The following is a 17,223-nucleotide window of genomic DNA, read 5'->3' as shown; positions in this document are numbered from 1 at the left end:
TAAACACATCTTTTTAATGTCACACACAAGAGCTTTCCTCCTTCCTTCCATCTCTCATTCCCCAATCATCCCTCCTTTAATGAAAGTTAAACAAAAGCCCTTTGCATGTCAGTGGTCGGTAATTTCCCAACATCCTGCCACTATCTCTACACCATGTCAACAATTGCAGAAACTGACCACTCAACACCAGCTGCTCAACAAATCCTCAAAAAGAACCTACGTCAAACTCTGGAAATGTACACTGCATAAACAGAATGATCTGAATAAAAGAAGAAACCTGCCTTCAGCATATGATCTATTTATTCCAGGATAAGATCATATGGCACTAGTCAAAACACGGCAGCATGCTTTCCTCCCCTAGAGTAACAGACGGGCTTCGTTTATAGACACAGAAGCAGGGCAGTAGGTGGTTAGAGGAGCCACCAACCCTCTCAAGGTCTCAGTCCTGCCCATTAAGTCTTGTTTATGCTTGACACATTCAGTCTGGCGTGAACCACTGCAGACATGTACATCTCAATGGCACTGAGAGCTGTTTACTCTATATATTTTCCATTGCATTATTTTCCAAAACGACAGGCAACAATGAAGCGAAAACATCAGGTGAATCAGCTGTAAGTGTCAGTAAGCCGTAGTGGTTTACATTTACACTACTCAAGAAAAGATAGTTGGTTATAAGACGCAGACATAAGAAAAAAGCACCAAAGTTTATAATTTAGTCTTAAAGGTCCCGTTCTTTGTGTGTTTTCGAAGCTTTGATTATGTTTACAGTGTGCAATATAACATGAGTTCATGTTTTGCGTGTGTAAAAAACAGTATTTTTCACACAATTTACTTATCTGTACAGCGCTGTTTCCTCTGTCCTAAAAACGGCCTGATGATTTCCTTGTTCTCTGAAGTCCCTCCTTCAGAAACACGTAACGAGTTCTGATTGGGCCAGCGCTTCCTGTGTTGTGATTGGACAGCAGGTAAGAGCGCACTTTGCCCGGAAAGGTCCCGCCTCTTACCATAACGGGCGATGCAAGCGCTGAATGCACGCTCTTCTCCACGTGGGAGAGCAACAAGACCACGCCCCCTATTTTGCGTGTACTTTTGGGCGGAGGGTTAGTCAACAAACGGTTCTAGTGACGTCATCACAGCAGGAAGTGCAGAGGTGTAGTCCAAACCGGCCGTTTGCTGTAGGCTTTCAAAGGGAACTTCTGTTAAATAAAATATCTCGCTTGGCATTGAACTTTGAGCTTTATAATTTTACAGGTATTATTTATGCTCTAACAGCAACATTACACACTAACTAAAGTTTGAAAGATGGAATCGCGAAGAACGGGACCTTTAAGATGTTGACTTTTAGAATTAAAATCATTTAATGAAACAATTTACATTTAAATGCACACTACTACAGTGAAAAAAGGGTGTAGGATTTACTTTTGAAACATTTTTTTATGCTACAAAAAAGTCCATCCAGTCAACTCAAACAAATGAGTTCAAACTAATTAACTTTTATGAGTATTTAGAACTTTCTTTTTCTTTTGAGTTTACAAAACTGACACAATAAGTAATCTAAATTGTTTAATTGTTTTGAGTTTTATCAACTTGTTTCTTAAAATTTTGACAGAAATTTAACTGAATCTTGTCTGGCATTTATTTTTTCTCAGCATGCTTTGCCATGACACTGAAAAGGGACAGCGAATGCCAAAATGAAGTGGTGATGAGTAGAGCATGAGCTTAGTTTGAGAACAGATATACGTTAAATATATTATTGCTGTCCTAATTTAGCAAGTGCCATGCTGCTAATGATATTAAAGCATTGTGCAACCAATTAGCAAGGCGACATTTATTGAATTAGCTAGTTAAAGCTAGTCATGTTTCCATATATTTTTAAATAAAATATATAAATTAGCTAATAAATATTTCAAGTTCAGAGCAATGAATTTGTATGATTACAATTTACATGAGCAAGTTCTGCTTATTGAACTGTAAATTCCTTAATGATTGAGTGTGTGTGTGTCTGGTTTTGCCAAATTATTTGGATTTACAGTGCATCCATCCTATCTAAGGATCTTATCTATCTATTTCTATATATATATAAGTCTATAAACCTTTAAGGCTTTAAAAAAATGTTTTAAACAAGTCTTTATCAAGGCAATATACATTTTATTTGTAGTTAAAATGATGGATATACAAATTATTGAAATGTTCCTTCCATTCAAATTCAAATGTAAAGGATTCTCCATTCAAGCCTGAATGGCACACAACCCTGAAACAAACACCTATATTAAATGAACTTCCATTTACCGCCTGCTTTCCACAAGTGATAATAGCACAACGTTAATTGCGCCGTGCAGAGAATTTCGAATTAGGCATAATCTATAATAAACCTAATTTACATAGAAAGGAGGTGTGTTTGTACTGAAATTTGAATAACACGGCACCGCAGCTGCATTTCACCTGGTTAAACTATATTGCATTTGTGAAATGAATTAGACATTTTGCACTGAAATACTACAGACAAGAGTAGCGTGGTGGTTTTGAGAACTCCGGCTTTTAGAAAGAGTCCCAGGACTTCAGAGAGTCTCTCAAGGCTGCTGATGAAAGTGTTGAGTGAAAGGTTTAATGCTGTTTGCTCTTTGTTTATGCCTTTGTGACAGCGCCTGCAGCTGGCATGCATGTATTATGCATGTTTTTTTGTAGAAGAAAGTGTGAATGTTGTTTTGATCGGACTGCATGTGCGCTGTAAGTGTGACTGATATGTTAGAAGTGGGAGTGTGTGAAAAAGTAGGAGGCTGACAGCTTGTGTGTGTGTTAAATGATTGAGTGTGTGTGTCAAAAAGACAGTTTGATGTTTCATTAGTGACTGAGAATGGATGAAAGTCTTAATAATCAAATGGAGTTTGATCCGCTGCAGACGCGTCCCACTTCCTATTCCACAGAAAACCTTCCTGTCACCGGGATCCTAGTGGCCCTCGGCCCATACAGCAACAACTTCATGATCAATGTCACCTTAAAGTCTAGACTAAACCAGCTAAACTACAGTTTAAACCGCTTAGTTATTAGAAAAACAGAAAGAAAGTGTGACGTAATGTAATGCCATTTTACAGAAATGTCGCCACAGGCACATCTTTCCAGTGAGTCTGGGTTGGTAAAACCACATCTCTTCCCCCTCGCTCTCTTTCATCGTCTCTCTATAAACCTCCCTGTCTGAATAGTCCATCACACTCTGACCTTGCTCTGTCAGTTACTCTAATGATGAGTTTTAAGCACAACCTGATGAGTGAGTGTGTGTTTGGACATGTGTATCGTGTTTCCATGCCTCCACTGCTGCCCCATGCCCTCAGGAGCAGAGGATACTGGGATACCCTCACTGACCTGGCATTATTGCTGCATGTGTTGCAAATTCAATCAGCTTCATTAATGACAACCGCGACAACCTCATTACCCAGCTGTTTTCACGTGTGGGGATGGGTTGATTCCCCAACTCACGTGAATGCTGTGTTCGCACACGGTAGCACATCAACAGAACAACAGCAATTAGCAGACAATGCAACGGTAACCACATTGTGTGCATACGGTCCCACAGGGGCCTTTAGAAGAGAGACGTGTAGGCTCAGACTGCTGCGTTTCTGTTAAAGACAGCAGCGATCAGCGCAGGAAATAGGTGTGCTACAGCATTGGTTTTAACATTAAACAATAACGATTACGGTTATGTTCTACTTTTATGATTTCAGCAATGACTGCTAGAGCGCATAATCATTTCAACTGTAGCATGTTTGGAGAGCTGGCTAGGAGCCTGGGAGGAAAATGTATTTTGTGTACAATATCTTACAGGGACATGGTTGCATTAGTCCCTGTTATTGTGTAGGGGTATAATATTCTACATATATAAATATGCGCAAATCCTACTCCATCACATTCTTTATAATAACCAGCAAAACATGATAGAACACCAAAACATTTTTACCACTTGTTTAATTGTTTTATGGAGAGACAGACAGAGAGACAGAGAGACAGACAGACAGACAGATAGATAGATAGATAGATAGATAGATAGATAGATAGATAGATAGATAGATAGATAGATAGATAGATAGATAGATAGATAGATAGATAGATAGATAGATACATAGATAGATAGATAAAAGATTGTCCACGCAATCTATCTATCACTAGTTTCTGCTTATTCTTCATCTGTGTTTTGTAGCCGGAGATTCTGCGCTCTTTCAGAAGACACATAATAGCATCACATATATATATACACATATATAGGCAGTTGCTAGGGTATAACAGTGAAAACATGGATAGCCAGAAAATTCAGTGAGTGGCAGGGAAAGATTTAAGATGATTTTAAGTATGTACAGTACTAGTGAATTCAATATTTACAAACCATTTTAAAATGGATGGTTGAATGAACAGAAAGAAGGATAGATAGAATGATAGATAGATAGACTGATAGACAGACAGACAGTGTGTGTGTGTGTGTGTGTGTGTGTGTGTGTGTGTGTGTGTGTGTGTGTGTGTGTGTGTGTGTGTGTGTGTGTGTGTCCTTGTTTATATTACATCGTGGAAACCAAATGTCCAATGTCCAAATGTCCAAATGTGGGGACCAACCAGCGGTCCCCACTTTTCAAAATGCTAATAAATCATACAGGATGAGTTTTTTTGAGAAAGTAAAAAGCAGAATGTTTCCTGTGATGGGTAGGTTTAGGGGCAGTGTAGGGGGATATAAAATACGGTTTGTACAATATAAAAAGGATTACGTCTATGGACAGTCCCCACAAAGATAGTGAATCAGTGATGTGTGTGTAACCCCCCTTGGGCCAATTGTATAGCTGTGTCTTATTCAGGTGGAGTACTTTTGTATGCTAATAGGCTGGAAGTGCAAGACTCCTACTGTACTCCCTTGGGGGTTAATTGTCCTATAGGCCATACTTTTTTTCCTCATCGTTTTCCCTCCACCCTGCAGTTCCTGACAGCCGGAGGTACTGAGGCCAGAGGTGGGCAGAGGCGGAGAGGCTATTTGTGTCCTCTCTCATTGACATATATGGCTTTCATTTGAAATAAGTGAAAGTAGAGAGAGAAGGGGAAGAAAGAAGGCCACAGTGCTCCTCTGCACCTCTCTAGTGTTTCCTGTTAGCGGAGTTAATGGGGAGTCATGCGGTGCTGCTCTGCAATTGCTGTACGATACGAAACTGACACCTTCATTCCACATGACACACATCCCACTGCTCAATACGGGGAGAGAGAGAGAGAGAGAGAGAGAGAGAGAGAGAGAGAGAGAGAGAGAGAGAGAGAGAGAGAGAGAGAGAGAGAGAGAGAGAGAGAGGGAGCTAGAAACAGAGTGAAAGAGGAAAAGCATTTTAGCAGACGATAAGATGAGAGATCAATGAAAAATCTGGTGGGATGTAAACAGGAAGGATCTCAGTGACGGAAGGAGGACAGATCGGGTTTAATCAACATCCAGTGCACATCTGTAGGAACACTAGCTTGTATTTATGCTGATTCCCAAGTATCTGTGATGCACTCGCATGTCATGTTGGGACAAATTTGGCTTTTCGTATCGGTGGTGTTGTTTTTCTTTTATTTTGCTGAGAACGCACTGTGGTTCCATTCCGAAACGCAATAATCCATCTGTCCCTGCGCTCATCTCCGGATATCTGTAGTGTTTGCGGGTTTGAAATGCATGTCTTTACTGTTATGATACGTAGCCTCGCTTCTTTTTCAAATCCTTCCCCAGCCCACTTCACCTCAGACTTCCCTCTTTATCTTCCTGTTCCCTTTCTTCTCTCCTCTCCACACCCTGCTTTTATCATCTTCCTTCCCCCGGCCTCCTCCTTCCCAGCATGCGAGAGGGGGATTTCGGCAGCGTAAAGCTATTTATGATCATCAACCAATGGCCAGATTCAATCCACCCGCTTCCTCTAAGCAAAAATGAGAGCGTCGGAGATAAAGCGAGATAAGCAGAAATAGAGAGATTGAAAGAAGGGATCGCTGTGGGTTATTTTTACTCTTTCTCTTGATTGAGTGAGAGCCCCTTTTGTGTGTGAATTCGGCGACGACGAGAATACAAACGACTCGCCTTGTTTTCGTCACACTGTTATCTCAGGCAATTTGCAAAAGTCTGAGGTCTTCAATTTAACCGAATGCTTATTCTATTGCAACAATTGCCTCACACAACAATAATTTGTCTCTGATTTCTCCCGCACGCCCCACTACCCCAATCTCACCCAAATCATTGCTCCATCTCTCGTTCGCCATCTCTATCTCTCTGTTTTGTTCCTCGCCCCACGGACCTATTTGTTTCACCACCGTGCTGCGGCCAGTGGAGAGAAAGCTATCTGTGGAATAAATCACTTCTTCTCTTTGACTAGTTTCTCAAATACCTGTAATTTTCATTTCATTTGTGGCCCCCTCCCTGTTCTGTTCTGAAACTCTTATTCACATCTCTTCGCTCAGATCCTTTTTTCCACAAGAAGTATCTAAGACCACATTTCTAGCTATAAAAATGATTTCAGAAAACAGCCTAATGCGGTTCATTATAACCAATTAATATGTTTAAAGCTTGACAGGTTTGATCAAGTTGTTGTTACAGCACTTTAACAATATCAATTGCGTATTACAGTGGGCATAACAATAAAAAAAATGCTTTCAAAAACAAGGATGAAAGATTGCTATTAAATTGGAATCCTAGTGAGCTGCTTTGTTTTGTCCTGCCTCTATGAATCCTCAGAAGATTTCGAACACTCTTCATAGGCAGCTACTCAACAGACGTGAAATGCACAGGAGACAACTGATTTTAATGGATTATGATTGCAGTTTGCTAAGATAACGAGATGATACTCTAATAAGCACAAAAAGGAATATTGCTTATGAATATTAAAGCGGTAGTTAAATCAAAATTGAAATTTCTATCACAATTGTCCTCACTTTTACTCACTCAAACCTGTATGACTTTCTTCTGCAGAACACAAAAGAAGATATTGTGACGTATATAATGGACTAAGTTGATGCTGATGAGCTGAAAAGGCGTGGTGGGCCACGTTATTTTTGTGGTTGACCTTTATTGCATACGCATTTGTAGGAGTTTCGCTTTCAGATGCAAAATTTATGGGAGGTGAATATTTAAATGAACCATGCAAGATGATTTACTTAGGTTTGCGCTATAGTCAAAACAGACGCTAATTGGTCAACTCGTTCTCACTCCCAACTCTTCACATATTGACGCCATAGACTGTAAAAAAATATGGACGTAGTGTCCGTGACGTCACCCATAGGATTCCGATAAGCCGTTCTGAAGCTTAAAGTATGGCCGAGCTGGGCGTTGCCATCTTGTGAGCGAGTCATCGCGTGTCACTCCCGGATAACAGAAAATGGGCAAAAAGGCGGGATGTGCGCGGAGCTGAGGTGACGCAATAACTATAGACGGCGGATAAATGGCTATCCACTTGTAAAAAAAAAAAAAAAAAGGCTATCCACTTGTAAAAAAAAAAAAAAAAAGGCTATCCACTTGTAACCACGCCCTTAATTATGCAGAACCTTGAGACTTTATATAACGTAAACGAATGAGTTATAAAAAAATTCACCCCCCTCAGAGTTGTCATGAAGATCAAAATTAGCCTTATAAGCCAAAACCACAATTTGTACCAGGCTGTAAACATGTTTTTTTCTGTTTTAAATTTTAACATGGGGCTCAATGAGATTCTGCTCCCTTCTGGAGCCTGTCCCTAGTGGCCAGTTGAGGAATTGCAGTTTACATTACATCCGTATTGGCTTCAAGAGAGATCGCGGGAGGTTGCCGCTTGATTGACGCTTGTTCAGGACCCCTCGGCATCACTTTTTAACACACATGGTACCCCTTTAGCGTCATTTTCTGACGCGCAGGGAACTCCATTGATTTCAGTTATTTGCCTAATGTGTCAGATCTAGACGCATTTAATTGTTTGCATATGTTGTAACAGAATAGCAAATAGGAATTTACGTTCACTGTCACTTTAAATTAAATTAATTAGCGGAAATTAGTATATAAAGGCGAGGTCTATTTCACCTGTGAGCTAAAAAAAGGACACGTCAGTGTTGTTGTTGGTCAGCATAAGCGAGGAGTTAATTTGATTGAGAGAAATAATTGGTTACCGTGAAAGAGAAAACGGCCGCTTGTTCATCTCACACTGTCTGGTATGACGCGGAGTCTGTGACTTCTGATGCGACGCAATTCAATGATCGGCTGGTAAACGAGACAAGTTCAAAGGCTGTTCCTTTAATCCTGGAGCCTGAAGAGGTCCCTCTAAACTCTCCATTCACGTCAATTAACTCAAGTTGTATTCTAAGTCTTCTGAAGTCATACTGTATCTTCATGTAAAGAACAGAGTTGTTTTAATCGCTGAAATGATGATCCTGCCGCTCCTTGAACTCACGTCAGTCATATCGCATTCAAAAGAAACGCACAACTCTTTAGCATGATGCATTCGGTCACGAGACACACAAGAGCCAATGACATTTCACAATCAAAGCTGACGTAATGACAAATTGGTCACGAGACATATGAGAGCCAATGCAAATTTACTATGAAATCTGACATAACATTTACATTTTTCAAATTTGAATGTGTGCATGATCTTCGGCGGATGGAGATGCTGATCGCTTTTGGGGATTTTCTTAACACAAATCAATCGTTTGGCCTTGGATCACCTATTTTAGCGCTTAAAATATTTGTACTTTTTAAATAAATTGCAGTTGTATCTGCCGGTTATATCCTGTGTTTTATATCATATAACACACAAATGGGTAGGTTTAGGGATGGGCTTGGTTCCGTGTTCAAACGTGTCTACAATAAAATGATGCTGGCTGATAAAATTCAGAATCACACTACAGCATGTCATAATGGCAAAATCATAACCCATTATAATTTCATCATGACAATAAAATTCCCATGCTCAACACGTCTGTGTATGAGTCCAAAGGTTTCTCGTAGAAATCAACGGAGTACTCCCACCTCTCACGCAGGAGACCCCAGTTCAAATCAAACTCGGAGTGGGTCGAGTAGGACCCGGTTACACATGGTATATAGAGTATATCATCATACCATCCATTCCTATAGTCTCTCATGATAACTTCCCTGCTGTGGAAGCTGCCTACTGGCCTCAAAATGTACAGCCATTTTCTCTCTGGTTCTTCCTTATCTTGAGTCTTTCTTCTGCTTCTCACTAAATATACCAGAGGACCCTTTTTTCACTCAAGTTCCTGTGGGAGTGTAAGATACACACACAGACAAGTGACTGAAGGTCACGCTAGCTTGGAGGGTGAGGGGTGGGTGCTTTCAATCAGGTTAATGTCCTTCTCTAGAGAGTGATCTCTCTCTCTCTCTCTGAGATAGAAAAGCATCCACATGAAAGGGGACGGAGAGATGAAGCCAGGGTGTCTGAAATACTCCCTCATGAAAAAGACTGTCAGCTGTCACACAGATGCATATAATAGATGAAAGAATCCATAGTGCAACAAGAATAAAGCACAAAAAAGAGGACAGAGTAACGAATAAGACAGGAGGGGACGTTTAAACAGATTAGGTTTCTGAAGAGTTCATCCTTTCACCCTGTGATCGATTAGAAGATATAGTTACACGTGCTATAATAAAGCACAGTCACATTGAATCACTAAGAAAAAAAGGGACGCTGTCCCTTTGAGTATGTTAAAGTTGCACACCCACGCACATAAAATTAAGTTCTGTGAATATCTCATATCAGATTACTTTAATCAAATGACCTGCAAACTCAATTTGGGCCATAATTAGAAGCACGGCCCATCTGGGAGAGCTATTGTGTGTGTGTTTCTGCAGAAGCATGGCTGTTAAAACGTTTAACCCCTAACAGAGAGTCCCTCTGCTTGGAGTTGAACCTTCTGCACTAGTAAAACAAAAAAATCCCAATGGCTTTACGATCTGTTTAGCCAAATCTAGGACTCATTGGAAATTAATGCACACTTCTTAAAGGCAAGGAAATGTCAAACTAATGGTGGTTAACTGTATGGAAAGTACACAGAAGCACACATAAAAACACACTAGTGTACAAAATGTCGGCCGGCATACTGCGCTCAGTGTTGATTTTCCAAAATAAACCGGCCATCAAAAAACATTATTTCCATTGCTTTTTCACCTGTGTGAAACACACACACACACACACACACACACACACACACACACACACACACACACACACACACACACACACACACACACACACACACACACACACACACACACACACACACACACACACACACGTGGGTTAAGAAGTTGGAGTTGGACGTTTTTCTGGTGGAGAATGCGGGATATGAAAAACACCTGCACATGTAAAGTTGAGTTTTAAGCTTCTAAGGACACAGATAAACTGTGGTGTACTGTAGCTATCTAAATGCTAATTCAAAGTTAATAACAACTACTGAAAACGAACCTTATATAATATAATATAATATAATATAATATAATATAATATAATATAATTAATATAATATAATATAATATAATATAATATAATATAATATAATATAATATAATATAATATAATATAATATAATCAGTACATTAAAATAATGTCAGATAAATATCAGTTCTGCTGTTGTTCATAAACACTAGCAGGGAGCTGAGACACACCCTAACTATTGCACATTTTAACACACTCAGAACACACAAACATTTACATACTGCAGATGTATTTTAACTACTAAAACTGAACTTAACTTACTGAATCCAAAAAAACATTTTTTATTCATGAACCAGCTTTTCCCTTGATAAAATATTCCGGTCAAATTCAGATTTAACTTGTAGTAACTAGTTTCAGCAAATTTGCCTGCAAATGTTCTGTGTCACTCAGAAACCCTTTCAACAGCCTCATGAATTAGACATGTGTAGCCCATGCGCGCTTTTAAAAACCTCTCGTTTAAAAGCAAATCGACCATGGGCCACCGTAACCGAGTTTTGGAAACAGTACCGTTGTAAAAGCCTGTGCCATGAATAAATTCAACCTGATATGACCACCTTCTCACCTACGGAGAAACACACAGAGCAGTCAGAGCTAAATTAAAACATCCCTTTATTAAACCCTGAAATCAAGCGTGACAGCGGCATAATACGGATGATTCATTAGCTGACATCGCTAACGCTAATCACAGCCGTGCAGAGTGGAGGGAAGACACTGCTGAGTCATATGCTCTCTGATGCTTATCTGAGGCTGGCTTTGGCTCCAGTATGGTGAAGACACTGGTGCTAGCAGTGCTAATTACGAGAGTATTGGCTTAGCGCTTACTGCATGAGTGTCGTATCGGACGTCATTGGTTCAACTGCTGTTTTGGCTTCGACGTTATTGGAACACGTGTTCCAATAAAGTCAAAGATCAGTACTGATCTGAATGTAAAAGTCGTGCTTTGTATCTCAATTTGCAAACTGGCCATCCTAATTAGCATGTTCTAAATCCTAGCATGTTGAAAATAGTTTAACAAAAGTGTTTTTGATTTGTGTACGGCTTGTTAATATTACCCAAACTCCTCTGCACAATACAAAAGATGTCACAAATGCTCTGCAAAGTGTGCATAACATTTCAACTACAAAGCGAGAACTGTGCGGGTAAACCTCGCTCCTCCGATCTTAAAGGGATAGTTCCCTTTAAAATGAAAATTCTGTCATCCTTTATTGACCATCAAGTTGTTTCAAACCTGTATGAATTTCTTCATTCAGCTGAACACAAGGGAAGATATTTTGAAGAATGTCAGTAACCAAACAGTTAACTGGAGCCATTGACTTCCATAGTAGGAAAAAAAAAAATACAATTGGAAGTCAATGGCTCCAGTTAACAGTTTGGTTACTGACATTCTTCAAAATATCTCCCCTTGTGTTCAGCTGAAGAAAGAAATTCATACAGGTTTGAAACAACTTGATGGTGAGTAAAGGATGACAGAATTTTCATTTTAAAGTGAACTTTCCCTTTAAGAGGCATGCTGGAGACTGTGATCTTTAGTGCGTGTTAGAACACTGAATGTAAAAGTCGGGCTTTGTATCTCAATTTGCATACTAGCCATCCTAATTAGCATGTTCTAAATCCTAGCATGTTGAAAATAGTATGCCAAAAGTGTTTTTGATTTGTGTACGGCTTGTTAATATTACCCCAAATCCTTTGCAGAATACAAAAGATCTCACAAATGCTCTGCAAAGTGTGCATCACATTTCAACTACAAAGTGAGAGCTGTGCGGGTAAACCTCGCTCCTCCGATCTTAAGAGGCACGCTGGAGACTGCGATCTTTAGCGCGTGTGTTAGAGCACCCACCTCCCATGCTGGAGACGCTGGTTTAAGTCCTGCTCAGAGCGAGTAGGACCAGAGGGGTTACAGTAGCATCACTTAGCATGCACCACTCTACAGTGAAAATTGAAAATGATGCAATTCTAAGAAATTAGTTTTAAGATGCTAACTCTTACGTGGATATGCAACAGTGCATACTTGCTAGTATGTGAAATGGAGTGAAACCACCTTTAAATGTAAATAGCATCTGTGGATATTAGCATGCTTGTAAGCAATAGTATTGATCAAAGTGTCCCTCGATTCTACCAGTGTCTATTTGCAAGGTCATTCTTAAGGCCATAAAAGTCTGTCCACACATAAGAGGGGCAGTGTGGGTCAGTGAAGCAGAAGTGCCGGCCCGTGTGTGCCCTATTTGTTGAGTGACTGCACTTTTCCATTGACCTTTGGCCCCTAGAAGCCAATTATTCATAAGGTCATGATGGCCGACCTTCGCTTTAAATTAGCTGCTGTCCCACTGACCCTCAACCTCCATCCACTAAAATAGAAAGAAAGAAGAGAATAAAAAGGAGGAAAGAAGTGGTGGTGACAAATATGAATATTTAGTTGCACATTCACACAGCTAGAGCCACATTCATTAGAGTGGGCTTTGGCTTTAGTGTGTTTGAGCCGATAAAAGCTTGTCAGAGAAAATGCCGTGGGTTGCTTTTGTTATTTCTTTAACTATGCCGATGTGTGGGGAAAGAACCATGTAATACCCTCCACCTGCTGCTGGGCCTGGCAAGAAATTAGCAACCCACCAACAAGGCCAGCATGGAGACGCTCACACACATACAAACACACACACACTCTATGACTAGACAGTGTGTGGGAGGATAGCCGTTCTGAGATGGTTGAGAAACCGTCTAGAGAATCTTCTGTGCTAAAATAGTTTCACTCATGCGGCACCTTTTAAGAGCTCCGTGACCTTGAAAGAACTTTTCTGTCCAGAAATGGTGAAATGTTTAATAAGTTCACTTTAGCACATAGTGTGTGTCCCATTTGGCAAAAAATATAGTTTTGGTTGCCAAAATATATTTCAAGTATGTGCTAAAAATGTTGTAAACCCTCTATATATATTACAAGGCTTGAACACCCGCCAACCAAATGTGTGTGGATTTCAGCAGCCGGTTTATTAAACATTTAAATTGTAGTCTTTTAAAAAGGCATCTGAAATAGTAAACTAAGTGCAATGTAGTGTTGTCAAAAATATCGATTTTACATATCGAGACATATCGATACTGAAATATCTGAAACCTTCAGTGATAATTTTCTGCAGAACACAGACACGATACCAGCTGCGCTATCTCTCCAACAGTGAGCTGACACACAAACCCGCCTCCCCTCACTCACTCGTTTAATTTGCTCCAGATTAATATAGTTGGTGTTATAGGGCTTGAATTTCGCTGGGATTGCACGTATTGCGCATAATTTTACTCATTTCCACATATTCACACCCAAAGTTTGCACACATAAAGCCACCCCTCAATGCTAAATTGAGTTCTTTTTCGCTAATTATTGTGCATTATCAAATACACACAAAATAATATCAAAATGCCCGTCTTGGCGAGTATTCACATTAACACAGTTTCGTGAAAGAAAACGCTTGTGTAACAATATAATGGATCTGTGGGTAATTCTTTTTCTTTTTTTACATATATTTAGAAATATATAAACAAATATATATTTGATTTTTTTTTTTTTTTTTGCCATATTGGGTGTGTTTTATACATACATATAGTTATGCCAATATACAAATTATAAAGTATATGAGAGGATCTGTATGCTATATGAGAGTGGGTAGAGAGATTTCGGGTGCCTTTGCGTAGTGTGTGTGTTGTGTTTATATAAGTGGGAGGATCACAAAGTAATGCTCTGGCTTCATTTCGAGCCTTTTCACAACAAACCCCAGGGCTGTGTCAGATTTATCTGAAAATTTTTCTCATAAAAAAAGTACAAACCAAACAAATCCCATGTTAGGAGACGCCCACTGATATAAACAGCCGCTCTCAAGCACTGGGTTCAAACCTGCCCCTACCAAACAAACTTTCTTACTTTCTCTTATGGGTACACAATAAAGTGTTCTTGCTTAAAATGTCCTGCTGTGGTGGCGCTCAGGAGAAAGAAAATCTCGTATTATCACAATATAAAACTAGCTGTCTCATTAGATAGCATTTCATATGGGTAAACTTTCCGACCCAGAATTACCACCGTATTCTCGAGGACCTCTCTCACAATGGCTGTAATTATATTTTGCTGTATACTGCAAAGAGATAGAGTAAAAGCGACAGATGGAGACGTTGTAGCATGAAAAACAACATTAAGTAATTTGGTTTACTTTCAGTTGTTTAAAAATCAGCTGGTATTGCTTTCTACATTAGTCAGCTCGGGTATAAAACAAGCTGCTCTCTCCTTTATCTAAATGGTAAATGGACTGCATTTATATAGCGCTTTTATCCAAAGCGCTTTACATTTTTGCCTCACATTCACCCATTCATACACCGACGGCGATGTCAGCCATGTAAGGCGACATCCAGCTCGTCGGGAGCAGCTGGGGTTAGGTGTCTTGCTCATAGACACTTCGACACTTGGTCAGGTGGAACCGGGGATCGAACCACCAACCTTCTGGTTTGTAGACAACCTACATGAACCACTGAGCCACTGCCGCCCCGATCTGTTTTCGACAGTTCAATAACTAATATTCTCTTAATGACGTTTCCGTTTTCAATGTTTGTGAGCTTTACGGAGGTCTAAAGACGTCCCCGCAGGGTGAGAAAGGAGAGCTTGAGGGTCAGTTTTCCAAAGGTTACTGATATCTCAGCTGTGTTCGATGAGCCTGAAGAAAACTGAATATTATAGAAGAGTTTTATTCATGAGATATGAATAATAGAAAAATGCACATATCCATTTCAAATAAGTGCATACTGACATGCTTTATTGACCGTTAAAAATATGATGCCTCACCTTTGCGCACATAGACGCACAGAGGTGAGGTAAGGTTGAGGTGAGCTCATATGTTTACCTCAGACTCCATCCCAAAGGATATCGTAGAGCTGCTGCATGCTATAATGAGGAAATACTATGGTATCCAGTTGATTACTGTAGTCTCTGAAGCATCCTAATACACCTTTTCACCTTGTATAAAACATCACATCATGAAAGAAATATCATCGGCTCTAATTACGGCGTGATGACATCAAGCCTTTGGGATAAGCCTCACATGCTGGTTCTAATTGCAATAATTCTCACATATGGCCGCTGCTCTAAAATGAATCAATGTTTCTGTTTAAACATCAGGTAAATAGTTTGATGGCAGTCTGTCAGAGTAAATTAGCTAATGCATTCAGTGAATGTTAAATTAAAGTAAACCAGCTGCCAGTTGTTTATCGTTAAAATAAATTAGCTACATGCCATCTTAAGGTTAATTATGATACATCTTGAACCGATAAGCAGATATGCCGCTGGAATTATCCAAAAAAAAACAACAACAAAAAAACACAGAACAACAACTAGAGTTAATCATGGGCATAAAATAATTATAGCCTAACAGTGATGGTGAGTGAATCTCACGAAAAGTGTCAAGAATATGTCATATATCACAGCAAACTCAAAAGAAAGAAATAATAATCTATATGTCCATTAATTTTTTATTTGCATTGTTTAGCAACGTGATATTACACACACATAAAACTACGTAAACACATTATATTTTTAATCAGGTACAATCTTTAAAATATTTTCCTTATCACTATATTGCTATATTTTAATTATTACTTATATGCTGCCATGGACCACAAAACCAGTCATAAGTCACACAGGTATATTTGTGGCAATAGCCAACACTACATTGTATGGGTCAAAATTATAAGAGAAAATTAATTAAGATTTTTCATTTATGCCAAAAATCATTAGGATATTAAGTAAAGATCATGTTTCATGAAGATATTTTGCACATTTCCAACCGTAAATATATAAAAACTTTATTATTAGTGGTAATAAGCATCACTAAGGTCTTCATTTGTGTTAAATGCAATATTTACTGTAATACATTGATACAATATAATAAATAAATAAATAAATAAATCTATGTATTTCAGTAAATACAAAATACTACATATTTATTATATTAAAATCTAATCTATAGATGGATTAAAATAATGATAACATAGGGAGAAAAATTACCTAAACATTTTAAATATGTATTTTCTCTTTTGATTTTATAGTGAAACATGGTTTTGTTGGTTTCTCTGTGTTCTCAACACTCACAGAGAATATGAGAGTACAGCTGAACATGTGAGACTCAGAGAGTGACAAGGGGCAGAATAAATGAAGGGCAGAAACAGACCATAGAGTAAAGAGAAACAGAGGGTGAGCAGATGGATGACACTGGAAAAAAAACAGCAGAGGAAACAGAACAAGAACAGAGAAAAGGTGAGAAACACAGGGCAAGATAGTGGAGACGCAGAAAGATGTATTGCATTGAAAGAGCAAGAGATAGAACGAAAGGGTGTTGAGAACAGTGCAAAAGAAGGGAAAAGCAAATGAAGTCCACAGAGGGAGAGCTGGGAAGGGAGAGGAAGTTCTCTGTGGACACAGATGAGGTCATATTTATTAATAACACCCTTACTAATACAAACAGGCAGGCCAGAGTGTGCACAGAAGAGGATCATTTTAATGGGACAATATGCACATGCAAGCATGTGTGTGTGCCTGTGTTCCCCTGTGTATAAGTGTGTAGAAGTTTGTTTAGTAGCACACGTTACCTCTAATATAACTCAGCAGAGCTGATCTGTCAGAGAACACTGCATAGAGAATAGAAAGAAAGAAACACAGGGAGAGAGACAGAAAAATAGAGGTTACACAGGGCCATGGTGGTGGTTGGGAGCTTGGATGGATTAGAGGCACATCTGTCAAAAG

The 17,223-nt window shown here is 39.2% G+C and overlaps 1 protein-coding gene across 3 annotated transcripts in view; it reads right to left on the bottom strand.

Annotated features, from left to right (window-relative positions):
* Nucleotides 1-17,223, bottom strand: part of sema4c (sema domain, immunoglobulin domain (Ig), transmembrane domain (TM) and short cytoplasmic domain, (semaphorin) 4C) — a 185,360-nt gene that overhangs the window by 46,636 nt on the left and 121,501 nt on the right. Inside the window, exon 2 of one of the 3 annotated variants that reach the window (XM_067439429.1) lies at nucleotides 17,070-17,108. The exons of the other annotated variants lie outside the window; for them this stretch is intronic. The gene's annotated coding sequence lies outside the window, so the exon portion shown is untranslated. The remainder of the gene's footprint in view (nucleotides 1-17,069; nucleotides 17,109-17,223) is intronic. 3 annotated transcript variants of the gene reach the window in all.

Source organism: Pseudorasbora parva, chromosome 3, assembly GCF_024679245.1.
Source record: "Pseudorasbora parva isolate DD20220531a chromosome 3, ASM2467924v1, whole genome shotgun sequence".
Taxonomy (NCBI): Eukaryota; Metazoa; Chordata; class Actinopteri; order Cypriniformes; family Gobionidae; genus Pseudorasbora; species Pseudorasbora parva.
This window is presented reverse-complemented; position numbering and strand designations above follow the sequence as displayed.